The 13479-nt window shown below is 48.0% G+C and overlaps 1 protein-coding gene across 4 annotated transcripts in view; it reads right to left on the reverse strand.

Moving 5' to 3' along the window:
- RAI1 (retinoic acid induced 1) overlaps positions 1–13479 on the reverse strand; it is a 162663-nt gene that overhangs the window by 34747 nt on the left and 114437 nt on the right. The window contains exons 1-3 of one of the 4 annotated variants that reach the window (XM_089769314.1): positions 7337–11050; positions 6692–6784; positions 1893–2142 (exon numbers count right to left, since the gene is read on the reverse strand). The exons of the other annotated variants lie outside the window; for them this stretch is intronic. The gene's annotated coding sequence lies outside the window, so the exon portion shown is untranslated. Of the gene's footprint in view, positions 1–1892; positions 2143–6691; positions 6785–7336; positions 11051–13479 lie in introns of those variants that run through there. 4 annotated transcript variants of the gene reach the window in all.

Genomic DNA, 13479 nt, shown 5'->3' on the forward strand with positions numbered 1-13479 from the left:
TCCGTAAAGCACTGCAACGTGCCTGTACGAACAGTGCTGGAGACAGGCCGGTAGATGGGGTGGGGGTAGGGGTAAAGCAGTTGCCCCAGGCCCCTTAAATTGCTGCTGGAGTGCCATGCGGTGCACTCTATATGGCTCTGAGGGCTGGGAGGGGGCATTCTGTGCTCTGGGTGGCATAGAGGCTGGCTTCCCTCAGCCCCGCCCCTTCTCCCCAAGGCCCCACCCCTTTTGGCAGTGTGGAGCTCCCCCCCCCCCCCCCCGCGTGATCTTGCCCAGGGGCCTGCAGATGCTGTTGGTACCCCGGCTGTAGAAAGTCTAAGAGTTCACCCTGACTCTAAAGGAACGGCTCCAATCCCACATCACCACCCATTTCGCAAGAAGAGAAACCCCTTGTCAAATTGTAAAAGGAGGGGCTACGAGGAAGCTGCTACAGGGGGCACCAGAAGAGAAGTGGATGTGGCGTTAACCTCACCGACTTGTCTGCTCTCTCCCAGGGAAGCGAGGTCCCCCCTGGACGTCACCGGGAGGAAAACCAGGCACTGAGGATTCAGTTTTCACCTCTCCCGCCATCTCCAATCCCAGCATTTGCTAAGGCAACTCCCGCATGCAAAGCAGAGAAGCCGTGGAGCTGCTCTTATCTCCCCCGTGGGGCTATTCTGCCTGCCCAGGAGGAGCAAAAGGCAAGAGTGCTTTTCCCACCTTCCCACCGTGGCACGTTCCCGACTTGGCACAGTGGCAAGCCAGACCTGGAGTCATGTCCCTGGGAGATTCCCCAACAACAGAGGAATCTCCAGCTGCTGTCTGACACCGCCGGAGTGGTGGAAAAGGGCCTTACTAAAGGCAGAGGGTCGAGCCTCCATGTGGGTCTAACAAGGAAATGGAGTCAGCGGGGAAATTCTCCCACGCTTGCATGAAACTTAGCTGACATCTGCTGAGGGTTCTTCATACTCTGAGGTATTTTCGGATGGAATGAGGCAAGGAGCCTAAATAAACCAACACTCTCCATGTCTGTGTTAGACAAATATTTGTCCAGAATTCAAAGGATGATTCCTTTAAAAGGACAGAGGAGGCTCTGTACATTCCTGCCCTCCCTGCACCTTCCTTAGGTCAAATCTATGCCCAGTTGTTTTTCTGCTTACCCAACCAGACATGTTATCTCTCCTCTCTAACCCCTGCCGAACTGTTTACACTTCGACAAGGTCGTCTCTTAATCGCTCCTTTTCCAAGAAAGAGAGACCAAGGGCCTGATTCTTGTCCGCATGCTACTGCTACCTTAGTGACCTCAGTGTGGTTACACCCCCATTTACTCACTGTAAGATCAGAGAACTGGGACCCTCAATCTGTGGCATCCTGGCAGTTCTGTATCACGCCTCTGGTCCTTCTATTCTACAATAGAAGTTATAATTGATTTCTATGGCGTATCCTCCGTGCAGAGCATCACAGAACAATTGAGAGAGGAGAGGAGCATGCTAATCAGTGATTGGAGAGAGAAGCTGCATTTATGGTTTAAGACTTAATCATCAATAATGGCCCCACGTTACTGGGGTAAGGACAAAAAACGGTCAATAAGGGAAGATTGAGGGCATGCTACATCCAAAAGAATAGCCAGGGACCCCAGGGAGAGTAAAAGAGCTACCCTGGCTTGAAGGTTTGCCTGAAATAAGAACAGTTTTAGGGTACGTGTGCAATAAGCTCTAGTGTATTAGAAATAGCTATGCACCGTGTTTTATTTTAAATTTGTCATTTACTTTGCTCTGTCCATTTTCATTCACTTACAACCACTTTAATCCTACTGTTTATACTTAGTAAAATTGCTTTTATTTACTATCAAGCTCAGTGTAAATAATTGATACCTGTGCACATTCTCTTTTCATTGTTAAATGGGGGCTCACCTGGATGGGCTTTCAACATGCGGGAAACTCTCACGCAGTGAAAGACGGATTTATTTGGGGTTTTGATCCCCTTTGGGAGTTGGGTTCTTAAATGCTGTGCCTTTGAACTGCATTCTCCTCAGAGCTGGAGTCAGTGTCTGTATTGCTCTTTGCAGGTGGCGGGGCGGGACGGCAGGAATGGTGGTTATCTCAGCTCCGTGCTTTGACTGGGGGAGACCATCTGGCCCAGCAGAATATGGTGGTGAGGAGCCTCAGAGAGCAAGAAGGTGAGTGTCAGTGGCTTTATTTGGGCTAATGGTGACAATAGCCTCCCCCCTCCTCCCCCGGGGCCTGACGTCTTGGGATAGTCCAATGCCAATAATCAGGTCACGTGTTTCCTTTTCTTTCCGGACTTCTCCACACTTAAAATGTTACCCCGGCACAGCTACAGCGTTTCAGAGTAGACACTGCCAACGCCGCTGGGAAAGGCTGTCCTGTGGGCAGGGCCCATCATGGGGAGGGCCATTTGGCCTGGGCCTCAAGCTCAAAGGAGGCTTCAAATGTACAGCCTTGTTACTTTGTTAGCATTTGATAACATGTCGAAGCAGGTAAAGGACAATCAACAACAGGACAAGAGCATTGGAATGGGCTCCGCCTGCTTCATATCAACTGGGACACTGCCCAAAAGCTCGATTTTTCCCCTCAGTAATAAGTGCATTTGCACAGGAAAAGGTGAGAAAAGCACTCGTTGCAATAAAAAAAATATTCAAATTACATCTTTTTTGGGTGCCTTAATTTGTTTTCATGTCTCTTCATTTTTTTTATATTTATGTCCCAAGCCCCTCTGGCCTTCTGAGAGGCCTGCATGTCGGTGTAGGTCAGCGGTTCTCAAAGTTTTTGGGCTCCGGAGCCCTTTACATGCGTAAACATTTATGCGGCATCCCAGTGGTCCACTGATTGTATGTGTTGTACCTATCGATGTTTCCAGTTTGTCAACCTTGCAAAGCCCCTGGAGATGTCTCGTGGAGCCTCTGGGGCTCCACGGAGCACAGTTTGAGAAACACTGGTGTAGGTAATCAATCTTCCTGAGAGGCGGTAGCTAGGTCAAGAGAAGAATTCTTCCTTTCACCTACTGCTGTCTACACTGGGGGCTAGGGCACGAGAGCTATGCCTCACGGGGGTAGATTTTCACTCTTGAGAGATGTGGCTATACCAATGCAAAGTTGTCGTGTGCACCAAACCTCAGTTTCGCTAATGTTTCTAGAAGGGATGTAAAATTCCATTTCATTAGTCAAACGCTATGTTTAACCCAGAGGTTCTCAAACTGTGGGTCCCGATCCCCCAGGGGGTCGTGAGCAACTTAGAGGTGGGTTGCGGTATCACACAGTTTGAGAACGGCTGGTTTAACCGGTTAACTGCTTAAACAAGGGTGGCTGGGGGATCGCTCCAGCCCGGCTGGGCCCACTGAAGGCAGGGGCTGCTCTGCCCGGGTTTCTTCCACTCCTATGTAGGGCTGGAAGTGGAAGCCCACCACATGGTCAGGTGGGGGCCCAGCCGGGCTGGTTACTGGTACTGGTTAACTGTTACCAGTTAGCATCCCTAGTTTGCAGCACATTCGACCGATCCAGCCCCCCCAGTCCTGTCCCTACCTCTGCAGCCGCCTTCTCCCTCACCTCGGCTCCTATTCTTACCAATCCTCGAGGGAGAATTCTGACCCCATGAAGACTATGGCAAAACTGCCACTGTCTTTGACAGGGCCAGCACTTCACCCCACGCCATCTCCATTCCCAGCCTCAGTCACTGGTGTGTATCCATGGCTGCTTTTCCTCCTACTCCAGGCTGCAGCCCCTGCACCAGAACGGACACACAAACCAGTCGCAAGCAGGAGTAGAGCTTGGACAGGAGGGTTCTAATGGAGGAAGGCTTGGGGGTGGGATTCTATGATTCTATGATTCTATGATTCTTTCAGAGGCGAGGTGGATGGTGAAAGGGCTGGGGCCTGGATGCAGTGGTGGAGAACATCCACGATACACGGGACCAGGAGAGAAAGGCAGGGTGGGGCAGCCACTGAACAGGAAGGGAGCTGAGGGCAAAGGAGGAAATGGGATGCTGAGTTACAGGTGAATCGATGGAGAATGAGAAATCAGCAGAAGAACGAGTCCTGCATCTTTTTAATCTTCATTCCTTTGAAAGCCCAAAGGTCCAAGGGGCACCCAGCGCTCCAGGTAGGTTCTCTCAAATCCCTTAGTCAGAGCTAGAATTACTTCCTCCAAATAACCCTGGAGGAAGCACAACACAGTACGTTAGCTTTCTAGAGCGGCTGCTAACACCACCACAAGGGAATCAAGTGTTTTACACAAAGGGCAGGTTGGTTAGAGCAGGGAAACTGACATTCAGGACTCCTGGGTACTAGGCCCAGCTGTGATACTGACACCATGTGACCGTATGTAAATCAACCTCACTGTGCCTCCATTTCCCTGCCTGTAAAACAGGAGTTAATACCCAGGCCAGAGGGCTACGTTAAACTACAGGGCTGCGTCTAGACTGGCAAGTTTTTCCGCAAAAGCAACTGCTTTTGCGGAAAAACTTGCCAGCTGTCTACACTGGCCACTTGAATTTCCGCAAGAACACTGACGATCTCATGTAAGATTGTCAGTGTTCTTGCGGAAATGCTATGCTGCTCCCATTCGGGCAAAAGTCCTCTTGAGCAAATGCTTTTGCACAAGAGGGCCAGTGTAGAGAACGCGGTGTTGTTTTGCGCAAAATGGCGAAAATGGCGACTGGGGCTTTCTTGCACAAAACCGCGTCTAGATTGGCATGGATGCTTTTCTGCAAAAAGTGCTTTTGCGGAAAAGCGTCCGTGCCAATCTAGACGCTCTTTTCCGCAAATGCTTTTAACGGAAAAACTTTTCCGTTAAAAGCATTTGCGGAAAATCGTGCCAGTCTAGACGTAGCCCAGCTGTCCAGTGCTTGGAGATCCTTGTCTGAAAGTCGCTATGGAAGGGCAAAGTCTGACTCCTCTCGTGCTGTGTAATTGCAGCACCGGGCGAGTCTGGTAAGAACCCTCTTTCACATCCACCAGCTCCACCCCCCTCACTGCCAACCTGCTTCACTGGCCTGACTGGGCTATGCACTGATCCTCCTGGAGCACCTTCTAGTGCCCTCAGCTCTGCACAGAGCTTCAGCTTGCAGAGTGCGTCCATTCTCTTCCAGAGCCATGCCCGTTCTATTTTCACTTGTGGCTCCCCTCTTCACACGTCCCTCTCCCTGACCGCGTGGAAGAGTCGTGCATGAGACCAGAGTAGGGGCATGAAAAATAAGCTCGCTAGGAACCAGCCTGTCTGGTCTGTGTTTGCATAGTGCCCAGCATAACGGGCCCACAGACCCAGACCAGGGCTCTTAGGTGCTGTTCTAGCCCTGTGTGGCCTGTCACGGACAGGGGCGCTTCAGCTTGGTCAGAGCAGCTCCCGCCTGTGGTGGGTCCCAGCTGGAGTGGCCCCTCTGCCCTCTGCCCCATAACTGGTTAAATATCACATATAAATGATTAACCAATTAAATGGGATTTTACATCCACAGTAACTGGATCTTTGGTCAAGGGGATTTAGGAATGCCATTTTCCTAGGGCAGCGAGGGAAAGTGCTCCCACTCTTTGGGTAGGTCTACACTGCAACACTGTTTTGAAATAATTAGCACTATTCCAAAATAACGTAGTTTACGTCTACACAGCAGGCAGTTATGTTGAAATAGTGTTGAAATACTGTCAAGCTGGAAGATTTCTTACTCCGACTCCTGTACACCTCATTGTATGAAAAACAAGGGAAGTCGAAAGAAGAGTGCTCTGTCGAAATAGGTGCTGTGTGGACGCTCCCTCTTTAGAAATAAGCTATTTCGAAATAAGATATGCAATTGACGTAGCTCAATTTGCGGAGCTTATTTCAAGTTAAGCCCTACAGTGTAGACGTACCTTTTGAAACTAGGCTGAACAGAGTGCTGCAGAATGTTCTGCCTGAGAGGTCTTTCCCCACCTAATCCCTACAGGTCAAATTCTGCTCTAGTTTTCAGTAGGAATGTGAATAGGTAACCAGTTAGGAATGTGAATAGGTAACCTGGTTACTCGGTCAGCACCACCCTTACTGGGTGATGCTAACCCGGTAATGGTTAACTGGCACCCAGAAGCTGCTCCTCACCTGTGACCGACTATAGGCAGAGGGCTGCTCCAGCCCTGTCGGGCCCCCCACGCTGTGGGCCAGGACAGGAGCCAGCCCCACACAGGACTGGGAAGAGCAGACCTATGGGATGGGGGCTGCCCCAGCCAGGCTGCAGTGGTCTCCTGCCTGGGATCCTGCTTAATAGGTTAACTGGTTAAACCTAACATCTAACAGGCAACTGATTAAACGAGATTTTACATTCCTAGTTTTCAGCAGTGTAAATCCAAAGTAATGTCCAATGGGCCTACTCCAGACTTATGCCGCTGTAGATGAAGTCAGAATGTAGCCTTAGGACTACGTGATGAGCATTCCCCAGATCAACCCTGATTCATGCTCTTCATCACTTTCCTCATGAAGACCATGCACCTGAGTCTGTTCACACTGGTTTCTCTGTGAATTACAGAGTAGCCAGGTCTGCTTTATACTGATGTAAGTGAAATCAGTCTCTGGGCCCCCGCTTTGTAGTTGGCTGGTCCTTCTCTCAATCACTTCTTGGCTACAGCCTCTTACTTTAACTTCTCCCATTTCCAATGAAGTTTTATTAATCAGATGGAATTCTGGGATGGCGCATAGTATTTTGGCATTCTTCAGACATCCTCATTTTTTGCTCACCTATACAAGCCCTGGCCTGATTTTCTTCAATATTTCTTCTCCTTCCCCAGGGAAATTTGTCTCTCCCGTTCCAGGATCCATCCTATTTCTCTCCTTTGTGAGCATGGAGGCGAAGATTCATTTAATTTTTTTAAAGCAATGATTACCTCTTTTTGCCAATAAATTGTCCTTTCCGACTTCCTAGGGGCCCCTGTGTCTCCTCTGACCCTCTTGTTTCTTGTGTACTTGGAAAAGAACTCATTTATCTCAATCTTTTGTGCAGTTTTCCCTTCAATCTGCACATTTGCTTTTCTTATTATTTTACTTCCTTAATTTCTGTCAGTAACCTCCTCCGTACCCCTTGTTTCCCATCATATACGGCCCCCCTCTGAGACTTGATTGCTATTTGCTCTCCCTGCTCAATCCACATTGGATTTTTCAAAACAAAATCTCCCCCCCTCCCTTTTGTCCCCCCATGCTGTGCTTTCTTTTCCCCCCCAATGACGAGCAGGAGGATTTATGTCCACAATTCCCAATAGTATTATTAAGTATTACCCACATAACCTCCTCCATCCTCTCCCACGTATCAATGTGAGACCAGACCACCCCAGAGTGTATTTATTGCTTGATGTTATACCATAACCCTTTGGGCATAAACGGATTTACCTCTGAACACTCTCCATTTCCCCTCTGTGTCCTTTTCACTTTATTTCAATCAATTTCTGCTGAGCATTCTTTCAAAATGGCTCTGCTGAAATTCAAGGACTCAAATTCTGCTCTCCATTCAGTCTCTGTAAATTCAGAGTAGCATATGGAAATAAATGGAGTTACTCCGGATTTACACCAAGATCAAGATTTGACACGAGATTCCTTCCCTGTCCTCTTTTTTTCTCTGCATTGCAATGGGCCAGAACCAAAATCCAAGAACTTTGTATCTGCCAACACTTCCTCTCTTAAGAGTCTAACGAGTTCATAATCACAACAGCTTGGCTGCTCCCCCCATCGGTCCTCATAACCATTTAGTCAAATTGCTAGGATACGCAAAATCAAGGGGGCAGTTACTGCCTGTCTCATTTTCCTGTTTAGCTTTGTTTTGTTTTAAAATGCACTGGGTCTAATCTTCAACAGCCTTCTGAAAAGGCAGCCTCCCAGCCTCCACATGTGCAGGCACAAAATAGGGCCTCTATGGGTGAAAATCAGACAGATGCACAGCCTGATTTTCACACGCTCGATTTTTGTGGGCATAGACAAGAGCTCCTAGACATTTCAAGGGAGAATGCTACTTTAGATGGTCCCTTAAAATGTTGTGTAAGGGAGCGGTCCAGCACTACATCCCCAAAATAATTTGGGGCCAGGTCAAACAAAGCAGGAGCCTCCAGGAAAGCCATTTGATCCATGCTCCCTATACTGCCCTGACCTGAGGCATCAAATGTTTGGATTCCCTGACTACACATTCCTTCTAAACAGTTGCCTGTCTCCTGCAGATTAGAGACCATCTCTAAAACAAAGAGACAAATGCCCCCATAACAACCCATGTGACGCGCGGTGTTCTGCAAATCATTCGGTGTTCTCAGCATTGCCTTCTCCCAGCGTTTGGAAAGTGCAGAAATGATCCCTCACCTGGTAAGGAAAACCTGTCCCCACCCCACCTTCTTTCTCCTCCTCTCACCCGTTTGAGGCTGAGGTTTGGCGTCTGCCGGTAGACAGGTCGGTACGCCAGAGATGTATTCAGCTGTACTGCTGCCAGGAGAGCCCTCTAAGTCATCTCCCTGAAAGGAGCAGACAGCTCTGTAATGAAGCGTAATGCTCTGACGCTCCTATGAATGACACTGGCCAACACCAGCTGAGTCTCAGCAGCTTATCAAAGCCTCATTTTTCTTTTTCCCTGTTAGAAAAAAAACATTAACATAAAAACCCCTTTAGAACAGTTATCGCGTGGGTAACAAAGGAGGCATTTCTTTAATAGTCCCCCCCCAACGCGGCACGCAGCCCGTCCTGCGGGCACCCAGGCCAACGCCTGGCTCACTGACTCTGAGCCCTCAGCATGGGGACTGGGAAGATGGGGCAGAGAAGACAAGGAAGCTAAAGGAGAAAGAGAGCAGGGAGAAGTGCGAGGGGTAGTAAGTGGAAGAAAGAAGGACAAGGGAAGAGAGACAGGAGCTGACAGTACTACTAGCCATAGTGGCAATGGAAGGAGGTGGTTCTAGGAAGCAATTTCCTCCCCCTTGCCCAGAGAGGGAGGGGATTAAGGATGGTTCTCAGCACTGCCTGGCGGGCTGCTGGAAGGAGTAGCTGGCTGCTCTGCAGGGAAAAATCCGCCCTTACCTCCTGTGTCTGAGACAGGCTTGGTGGCGGAGTCATTTACTCTCCAAGTCTCCAGTCCTAGCCGTTGCTTTCCCCACTCCTCTGCAGCCAAACACAATCCTCACTGTACCTGCTGCCCCCAGGGCATGCTGCACCCCCAAACTACTCCGCTCCCCCTTTCCCTGGAGGCAGTGTAATGAAAAGACCAGGCATATGCAGGGATGGGGCGGGGGGAGGATTCAGTGGGGGCACTCAGGGGAAATGTTACTGCAGGCTTAACCTATTTCACAGGACGCCAAGCAGGAATCCCAGGGAAGGAAATCAACGTCTGATGTGTGGTAAATTATTTCGGTATTATACATTCCCGCTCTGAATCCTAAAGACAAATACTCCTGCAGGTTAACCAGGGGAGAAGACTTTCTAAAGACCCTCATCTCTTGCCCTTTTATTGACTCTGTCAATCACCCCAACCTCTACCTCCCTGTAAAATCTGAGCTGTTCCTTTTGTTCCAGCTGGAAAAAAAAAGAAAAAGAAAAAGGAGGGGTGTGTGGGGGTATTTGGGGCAGGGAACTTCCAAAAGGGATGATTAAGGAGTTAATCTGCCTGAGATAGATAAGGAGCTTAGAGCCGCTGGTATTTTACTGTCCAAGTTTGGATTCAGTGCGTCTTAAACACTGGCTGGAATGTACTTAGATATGACCAAAGTACATGTCCCCATGGGGAATTACTAGGCTGCCAATTAGATTTGCTTCCTAGATTCACTCATCCCCTCACAAGCTTCTTCAGAGAAGGAAAATTGCTGCCCGTCCCCAGAGATGAAAGGAGGCGGCGGCGGAGAGAAAGAGGGATGGCTTAGCCCGCTGCTATACATACGCACAATCAGCTATGCTGCTTTCCTTATGAATGAATAAATCACGGCTACTCGGATGCAACTTGGGAGACTGAACAGCTGAGTGGTGTTCTGGCTGCCAGGGGCAGGCTGGGAAATCTAGACCCAGGGCTTTTGGGGGCGTATGTCCTTTTAGTTTGCTGTGAAACAGAGAACAATTATGGAATTCAAGCGGTGCCTGCTGACCTTTTGACCTTGACAGGTATTATATGCGCTGTGGTCAAAGTGTAGATGCTACAGGATGGGGAGGGAGGCTGTGACGGGGAGTGAGGGGGGAAGAGATGTCTGGTGCCAGGCAGACTTGCTCAAGAGACAAGCCGCTGTGACACGGAAGTGGCTGATTCCCAAGAGTGAAGGAATCCTAACAGTGAGTCACTCTGAGAGGCCTGTTTCTATGTGCTTTGATTTCCTGCCTATTACAGAGAGCTCTAAGTGCACACTAGCTCTGCTGCTCAGCTGTAGGAAAGACAGCATTAATAATAATTATACATGTGCAGGACAATAGACAGACAGCAAAAATAGATCCAAACGTTCGGGGGCTTCATGAGCTAGCCCTGGATCGAGATCTGAATGTGACTGTTGGTTCCTGGATTGCTAGAAAGGGCTAGTTTTCTCCTACAGGAAGGAAGAGTGCTGCAGAGTCCAAATGGGAAATTGGCCTCATTTCTAATTCAGCTGTAATCCATTGTGCTCCTGGCTGTGGCCCTGCGTGCCCAGGCAAATCCAAGTGCTTCCAAATACAGTGCAAAGTGAAGTGGTCTCTGCATGCTCCCCCACCAGCGCACAAGTGTACAAGTTGAATCTCTCTAGTCCAGCACCCTCAGGACCTGACAGGAGCTGAACCAGAGAGTTTGCAGAACCACAGGAGGTCAATACTGTCTAGCAGCATCACCAACACTTCCACTGTTTTTTGGGCTCTTAGGAGACATTTAGAGGTAAATTAGAACTACATAACAGCACAGAACACTGAGACACAGGACTGGTGGTGTTATGGCACTGAAGGAACATTGGCCACACCCACGATAAGTGGACATCCAGCTAACTAAAATCATGCCGGACCACAGATGTTTCTGAACCAGAGGGTACCAGACTAGAGCAATTCAATCTGTATAATATGCGGACACAGACCTGGGCACTTCTAATTAAAGTCTCCAATCAAGGGTGCCCACATGCACTTGCATTCTGCAGCGAGGGACCCACTGGGACACTCACTAAAAAAAAAAAAAAAAAAAAAAAAAAGAACCAGAAGATAAAGCCAGACCCTGCGGGCAAAACCCTGACCAAAGAGAGGTGCTACCCTCTATGTGCTGGAGGTTAACAAATGCTGGCTTCTGGCAAAGCAAATGTCAGAATCAAGGGCCAGACGTTGGAAAAGTCCAGCCATTTAAAGGTGGGGAACCTCTACTGAGACTATGCCAGCTGACTTCAGTTCCCACAGTAGTGCAGAAGAAAGATGCAAGTATCCAAACCACAGTATACCAGCAGATACACATATATATAGCAGGAGCTCACTAATTGCTACTTGTGGCTAGGAGACCTACCACAAATTACTAGGATTTGCGAGTTGGCAAGTAAGTGGAGGAATACAATTTAAAAAGCAAAATTTAAATAAGCAATATGAAAAATAAGCAATAAAAAGTGAATATTTTCCATCACAAAATATCATTTGTTCATTCATTTTCACTACGGTAGTCTAGTTTTCTTTATTTACGTTACTCTGTAGTGAACTGGCAATGTTGGTAGAGTCTATTTAGTACAAGTAATGAAGTTTGGGGATTATGAGACCTCATTACAGCACTAGCTTGGCCATTAAATCTTTGCTGAGCAGTGGAGAGACATATTTTGGGGTAAAAAAAAAAAAAGAAAAAAAAAGAAAGCACATGCACCAGCCTTACAGAGGACAAGATGCATTCACCCAGACAGACAACACAAAGAGATGCTGATGAAAAAAATCTGAGCTATTTACACTGTTGGTCATATGCACCGTAAGCTTGGCTGCTCAAAACCTGGTACGTATGTTATAAAACTCTTAGAGCCAGAGAGATGCTTTCTGTCTCTCTCAACATCTGTCTTCCCCGGCCTACTTCTCTGCCCTTCTTTTTGCTATCAAGATCTTCCCACTGACTTCAAAATGTGGAGGATTAGATCTGATTCAGCATCACGGAGGATGGTAGTGGCAGCTATAACAGCAAGCAGACTTAAGGCTCAGTGGTTGGTATTATTTGTGTCACCTAGAGTATGTCTAAACTACACCCCTCTTTCGAAAGAGGGATGTAAATCAGACAGATCGAAATTGTAAATGAAGCCGGGATTTGAATTTCCTGCGCTTCATTTGCATAATGGCGGCCGCACGGTCTTTCGAAAAAGGGCTTTTCTAAAGTAAAACCGCCATCTAGACAGGGTTCTTTCGGGAAAAAAACAACCCTTTTTCGAAAGATCCGTACTCCTCAGTTTTTTGGGGAAAAAAAAGTTTTTTTTTCCCTGAAAGAACCCCGTCTAGATGGTGGTTTTACTTTCGAAAAGCCCTTTTTTGAAAGACCGCACGGCCGCCATTATGCAAATGAAGTGCGGGAAATTAAAATCCCAGCTTCACTTGCAATTTCAATCTGTCTATAATTTACATCCCTCTTTTGAAAAAGGGAGGTAGTATAGACATACTCCTAGGGTACGTCTAGACTACAGGCTTTTTTTTGACAGAGGCTTTGTCGACAGATACTGTCAACAAAGCCTCTGTCGAAAAAGAGCGTCCAGACTACAGCCAATTCTAGTTCTGTTGACAAAGCAAGCCGCTTTTTCGACAGAGAGTCTAGATGGATGCAATAGCACCTTTTTTCGACATAACTCTGTCAAAAAATGGCGTTATTCCTCGTAGAATAAGGTTTACCGCCATCGACAAAACTGCCGCATTCTGTCGACAGAACTCAGCGGTAGTTTAGACGCAGATATAGTTTTGTCAACAAAAGTCCACTTTAGTGGACAAAACTCTATAGTCTAGACACACCCCTAGAGGCTATGGTTATTTGTATAAGTAGTAGCACCCAGAGGCACTAGGCGCTGCATAACAAAAGGAAAGATCCTGCCCCCAAAGACTTTCAATATCAGATGAGAGATGGCAGGTGGATTCAACAAACTGACGAGGGTATATAGACGATGCAGATGTGCCCAAGGTAATAGTGAGATTATGGTGATTGGTGGAACAAGTAGTAGCCTCAGCACATCAGCAACCGAGGGCTGGATTCCCTCAGAACTCTACACATGGTCACACACGTAGCATTTCAGTTCTTTTCTGTCCATCTGGTCACACGCTTTCACCTCCTTTTTCACCCTTCCCAGGTTCCGGCTCCAATTGTTCTTGGGCCCAATCCTGAAAGTTCTGATTTAAGCTTTGATCAACTCATGTGCCTAAAAAGAAACATGCACAGAGGCCAGGGCTAGATCTACACTCCGGGCCACGAAGGTGCAATTCCCCACTCACGTACGTGTAAACAGCAGCGTGGCTGCGGTTGCACAAGGCGCGGCCATAGAGGCATGGCTGAGCTGTACCAAATACGAACCCACTTGACAACCAAGGGTAGGGGTTCAGCAGGGCTGGGAGGTAGGGCCTCCGTTGCCACG

Source organism: Pelodiscus sinensis, chromosome 15 (genome assembly GCF_052426305.1).
Source record: "Pelodiscus sinensis isolate ZL-2025 chromosome 15, ASM5242630v1, whole genome shotgun sequence".
In the NCBI taxonomy this organism is placed as follows: domain Eukaryota; kingdom Metazoa; phylum Chordata; order Testudines; family Trionychidae; genus Pelodiscus; species Pelodiscus sinensis.